Consider the following 6,709-nt stretch of genomic DNA (forward strand, 5'->3'; position numbering starts at 1 on the left):
AATCGATCTGTCGAGATCTTATTAATCGAAAAAAAATAATTTTTATGTATCCAGCCAACACACGTAGGTGTTACTGTACAGTCAAACCATTTGATTTCTGAGCCAACGTCGAAGGTTCTCACAGTAAGTTAACTGACGGTTAAATGTGATGCCGTCGCCGTCTATTCGAACAAAACAAATAGAGACGGCATCACATTTAACCGTCAATTAACAATAATCAATGGATGGTGAAACAGCCCCTAAGTGTCATAATAAATCCCTTACAGTTTTAAACTTTCGTGATTTTCACTCATAGTCAAAATACCACGCACAGGACTTATCACGCTAACACACACGAGTAATATTTGGTATGCAAATGTAGTTTGGGTGACAATGCAAGTACAGTCACAAAAGTACAGTCAGTAAAAAAGCTTGTATTAAAATTAAATTTTTATGGTTAGGTTATTTTTTGAATATGGAACGTCGACTTATATATACGAACACGTTTGTCTGTTACTTATTCACGCTTAAACCGCTGAACCGACTTAGATGAAATTTGCTATGAGATAGTGTGAAACCCTGGAAAGGGCATAGGAAAGTTTTTTACCCGCAAAATGGCATTGGCCCGCAAAATTGCGCGTCGATAGCGATAAACAATTTTTTAACCAACGACTAACTTAATTGACCTGACTATTCATTTGCACAGATGTTCTACAACAAAAATAACAAAATAAAATACAATACGAAATAGTTTATTTTACAGAAAACAGAATGACTGACTGAGTGACTTGGCCAGCTGCGAGTGCGGTTGACAGTAAAAATTGACAAATGAGGAGACAAATACAAATACAAAAATAAAAGAGAACATACTATAACAAAACATGTAGTATGTGTGTGTGTGTGTGTGTGTCTCTGTGGTGTGTTGTGTGTGTGGTGTCTCTGTGTGTGTGTGTGTGTGTGTGTGTGTGTGTGTGTGTGTGTGTGTGGTGTGTGTGTGTGGTGTGTGTTGTGTGTGTGTGTGTGTGTGTGGCGTTGTGTGTGCACGCATTCAACTGCCAGAAGTAATAAATAACGCGAGCGTAACCGCGGGTAAACGTTATTTGTACTTAAAACAATAAATCATGCCGTCTCCATCGTGCGTAAGATACATTTAGGTAATAACTTGAAATCATTAGCATACAAAACAAACGACAAAAACAAATAAGGGCATGTTCAGGGAAATGACGACAGCAAAATTAGAAAAGACAAAGGTCATGGCAAAAAGTATTTTATAATCGTTCAAGTGCGAGTCGGACTCGTACATGAAGGGTTCCGTAACTCCGTACAATGTTTTAAAAACAGTTCAGCAATAAGTTTTTTTAAAAATTCTAGTACACGTTTTTTTGCTGACTTTACTTTTGCCCCTAGTTACCATACTATAGGGTCACTCGCGTGGTCGGCTGTCACTTTGACCGCCTAGTAACGCTTAACAACGCCTAGCAACCGTAAAACGCTGAAAAAAAAACTCATGACGGTCGTCCCCTTTCATTTTTAACTTTAATTTATTTTTAAGTATTAGTAGGGAACCCTAATTTTTTTCTGGTAATAAATATAGCCTATGGCACTTCGGGATAATTTAGCATTCTAATGATGAAAGAATTTTAGAAAGCGGCCTAGTAGTTTTTGAGTTTATTCGTAACAAACATCCAAAATTTAAATATTTTTTATAATATTATGTAGCACTAGCTTTACTCGCAGCTTAGCACGCGTAAACTATTCGATCTCTAGGTGTGCCTATAAAATTTGAGGTTTGCCCTCGATTACCCTAGGATCCCATCATCAGATCTTGACTTGGTGACAACAGGACCACCCCAGAAGAATACCCTTTAGATTAAAATAAAAATTTTCGGTCCACAATTGACTGAGTAATCGGTGAACATACATAAAAAAAAACAGAACATAAAACCTCCTCCTTTTTTGAAGTCGGTTAAAAATATATATGTATTTCCTGAAGCTATTTCCACACAAAAAATAAGGCTCAGGATGACTTCGTCCACAATCCTATTTCGTTACCTTCTTAAATCGTCCACTGTGCCATGTCGTCAGCCTACAATTCCTAAATCGTCACCTTCCTAACTCGTCCACTTTCTGATATCGTCCATATCCCATTTTGTCTACATTCCTATTTCGACCACAGTGCCAACTCGTCGACTTCCTTTTATAGACCACAGCACTTGGTCAGCAGTGCCAACTCGTCCACGTTTACCAGACGTTGTCTCACAGAGATGGTCAATTTAAGCGTTTAAATAGCAAAATATCCCGAGAGAGTAATTTGGAAAGCCCTTTTCAATAATCATTCATAGAGATTTATATTAGTCTGGATAATGAACGATGCAATAATGTTGACGAGCTGGCACCGTGGTCTTAATTTGAATGTTGACGTGTTAGCACTGTATTCGAAAAAAGACTGTTGACGAGTTGGTATTGTGGCCCACGTAAGAAAGCGGACAAGATAGGAAAGTGACGATGTAGGAATGTTGGCGAATCAGAACAGTAGACTATATGAGAATGAGGACGATTTAAGAAGGTGACAAAATGGGACTGTGGACGAAGTCATCCCGAGCCAAAAATAAGCAATATTGTGATTAAATATACACAAAACCTTGTGGTAAAGTTGATAAAAAGTCAGATAATCTTTGTTGTTGGATCCAATAGAAAGTTACGATGTAGTTCGTGACGTTTTCCTGACGTCAAGAAATTTTGGATGTTTTATGCAGTTTATGCTTTATGATCTCGTTCTTAGAGTTAAAAATGCCATGATCCCAACCAACTCTGTTGGGACTATGCCATGATAATTTGTTTCAGTTCATAAATCTATTTACCCGACTGCCCAAAAGAAGATAATTTTGTAAATATCATCTCATTGTAATACAAATACAAATACAAATATGTTATTCATATAACATTGTACACGGTAATTATTATTAAATATACAATAGGATATACTAGGACATATAAACGTGTGCCTGAACTAGGATTCCCTGTTTCAGGCTAGTCTAGGCTAGGTAATAGTCACGAATTAACGTTTTCTTTCTTTCTAGAAGATGCTTGACACTTTTATCAATTTGGCTGCCTAAGGAACCCTAGAACCAGCGATAAAATACAATGGACTCGGCGTTATGTCGTCTTGGAAGTTGAAAACAAAGCGTTGATCTTTGCTTGCCATTCGCTGTGAACGTCACGGCATGACGTTAATAGTCAAATACAGTTAAAAATCATAATGACTTCTGAACTTAGTATAGTTGATCATGATCAAGTTTTTATAACAGTTTTACACATCTTCATCATCATCATATCAGCCATAGGACGTCCACTGTTGGACATAGGCCTCCCCATAGACAAATCCCTTACCATTTTTAAAGACCTCCTAAAGGCTCACCGTGGCATTATGCTGAGTGGGGACCTATTTAGCGTCATGTATGTCTTTATCTGTTCTATGTTTGTTTCTATGTTTATTATATGGTGTTAAATAAATGTATTTTCTTTCTTTCTTTCTCACTATTTGTCACTAAGTTAATCCCCAGTCTTTGATCCTTCTCTATTCTGTTTTTTTTTTAATATTGTTTCTTAAATTTCCTTTTTAAATTCCTTTTCTCACATGCGGCTTTTGATATTTTGTATGAAGTACATGTTGTTTATAAGTATTATATTTAATGTTAATGTATTTGTTTCTATATAATTTATATTGTATTTTTGTATTGTTTTCAATATTTATTGTCTATTAATTCTACCTCTCTTAAAAAGAAGTTGACTCAAGAGGCTCTGTATAATATTAAAGACTATTTTGATATAAAATTTTAATCAGAAATAAATATTGTATAGAAATGGACATATCTGCCAATTAAATTAATGTTATTATTTTTATATTTTACAATTTTAATTATTATTTGACATCAAATTAAGATTAGGTACATATTTCGTTTAATTCTATGCCAATTTTGTAATTTAAATTTATTTTTCCCTTTGTTAACTGTAGGTTTTTTTTTTAATACTCATATGTAAGACTTGTTCTAGTGCACCCGCGACTTTAACCAGGTCATCCGTCCATCTCGTTGGTGGACGTCCTACGCTACGCTTGCCGATCCGCGGTCTCCACTCGAGAACCTTTCGGCCCCAACGACCATCTGTTCTCCGTGCTATATGGCCTGCCCATTGCCACTTCAACGAGCAAATTAATTCACTTGGCTATGTCGGTGACCCTTGTTTTTCTACGTATCTCCTCATTTCTGATTCAATCCCTTAGAGAAACCCCATACACATACAATACATACACATATATATACTATACTATATACTATATATACTATACCTATATTTTACATATACAATATCAAAATAAACGCAATATGGTTTATTAATCTATTGAATCAGGCGTTACTTTGCGAAGGTCTATATCAATCATCATCATCCCAGCCTATATACGTCCCACTCACTGCTGGGCACACTGTGCACAGGCCTCATCTCAGGATAAGTGGGCTTGGGCCGTAGTTCCCACGCGGGCCCAGTGCAGATTGGGATCTTCACACACGCCATTGAATTGCTTCGCAGGTTGTGCAGGTTTCCTCACGATGTTTTCCTTCACCGTAAAGCTCGTGGTAAATTTCAAATGTATCATATCAATGAACTAAAAGAATTTCTTTGCTCACCCGCGACCGTATTGTTATGAGGTCGGGAGCTGGTCTCGTGTGAGCAAAGAAATGAGGGCTATCGCGAATGAATTCGCCGCTAGAGGCGCTAGTGTAGCGTGAGGTCTCCGAAATGTCAAATCTCATAGTTTTTGGGTGAGCTACGCGGGTTTATTTATAATTAGATTTTTTTTTTGAATATTTTGCATTACCTGAAATTTATTATGGCAATTATGCGTTACGGGGCAATGAATGTCTGTGTTTTGAGACAGTTTTGTCTTTTGGAAACTTTTGTCCTCCCCTTTTTTTCGAACAAAACGGGACTAAGCAACACTGTGGTTGCTGGATATTTTTATGGTACGTTTTTAAGGTGTTTTAAATATGATTTTAATCTAAACTTGGTTTTAACGCCCGTAATAACAGACTCTGAAAGCCACACTTAAAAACCTCACGCAACAGTGCGCCATCTAGTGAGACAAAAAACGATAGCCCTCATTCTTTTAGTTCATACTGATATGGTTTATTGTCGCTATGACTCGTTAAAAATAGGCCTTGATATTTTAAGACATGCAGCTGACAATGAACAAGGAAATTTTATTAGCATTAGCACAGTTTTCTAGTGTGTCCCATACTTTTGGATACTTTGGCTGCTACACTACCAGAGGTACGCGGTACTAATGTCGGCTTGAATGTTACCAAGTATTTGGCGACGTGCGTGCTCCGGTATATTTGTACACGATGAATGCCTAACAATTTAACCGCTTTGACTGTCACTGTTTATGACTATTTTGTATGTTTCCAAGTATTTGGTGATCTTGACTGCTACGTACTATATGACGCTGACTGTATGCCAGGGCGGACAGGATAAAAATGGTCAAAATTGGTGTGGCGTTATTTATGCATAGCAACCAAAGTATTTCAATAATACTCGCTGCGCCGCCGCCGCTAGTCGCGCCTAGTGGTTACAGTTACCTCTCATTCAGAGAGGAGGCCTGTACCCAGCAGTGACACGTATATAGGCGGGGATGATGATGATGATGATGAGAAGTTACCTTCGGGAAGAGGAGTTTGGACTGCAACCACGAGAGGAAATAGATGGGCAGGCCGGCGCCACTCCGCCCCACCAGGGCCACCTTCATCGCGGTTTGTTCCATCTAGAAAACAAATATTATCATGAACAGGTCGAAAACGTATTCAAAAAAAAAAGAGGAGATATAGGTGGTGCCACGAGAGTTGAAGTGAATGCACACACACAGGTACATGAAGAACTGTTTGCATAAAAGGAGTATGACTTTCTGCCAAGTTTCTTGCGGCGCATTCTTCTTGGCAATGATGGTCTTTCCGAAAGCGCTGCTTGGTAGTTTAAAAAAATTACGTGTAAAAAGTGCCCATTGCGGCCTATTTACTGAATAAATCATTTGAATTTTGAATTTTGAATTATGAGCGAAATGAATGAGTGAATGTCAAAATTTCACCGTCATTACAGGATATGTTCTTATGTGCATCTCCTTAACACTGGTGGCACTATCTATATCATAAGTAAAAGTTTGTACTGAAACCAGTGCAGTGTCACCGGAAATTCGTGATTTTGTACTCGTGGCGGTTTACTAATGTTTCGGCGAATAACGTTTGGCAACCTGTGTCATATTGCAACTTTTCATTTCCCAACTGTTTAATATTTCTGAAACTCAACCTAACCTAATCCAAAGGGTTCTACACGATGGCCCTGATCCTGATCCTAAAATGTTTACAGTTTTAGAGTTTGCGAAATGAAAAGTTGCAATTATTGGCCGTAGCTTCTACTCGAAATAAGTAATAACTTTTGAACCGGTAACATAACTAGAACAGTACGATGAAATTTTAATGTACAGGTACGAGTATGTAAATTAAATTGCATGCTTACAATCTACTGTTAACAAAAAAAAATATTGAGCTCTCCTCATTCGTCTCTAAAAAATTGGACTGTACAATGAACTTTACACAACACGGCTAATTACAGAACATGGCTGCATAACTACCGGATGCTACTGTAAACCAAATGCTCATTTGAACTTATTTCATGATCA

General features: G+C 37.5%; 1 protein-coding gene across 1 annotated transcript in view; it reads left to right on the forward strand.

The window, feature by feature from the left end:
• Positions 1-6,709, forward strand: part of Chsy (Chondroitin sulfate synthase) — an 82,128-nt gene that overhangs the window by 60,798 nt on the left and 14,621 nt on the right. The gene's annotated exons all lie outside the window — the stretch shown is intronic.

Source organism: Choristoneura fumiferana, chromosome 21 (genome assembly GCF_025370935.1).
Source record: "Choristoneura fumiferana chromosome 21, NRCan_CFum_1, whole genome shotgun sequence".
NCBI classification, from domain to species: Eukaryota; Metazoa; Arthropoda; class Insecta; order Lepidoptera; family Tortricidae; genus Choristoneura; species Choristoneura fumiferana.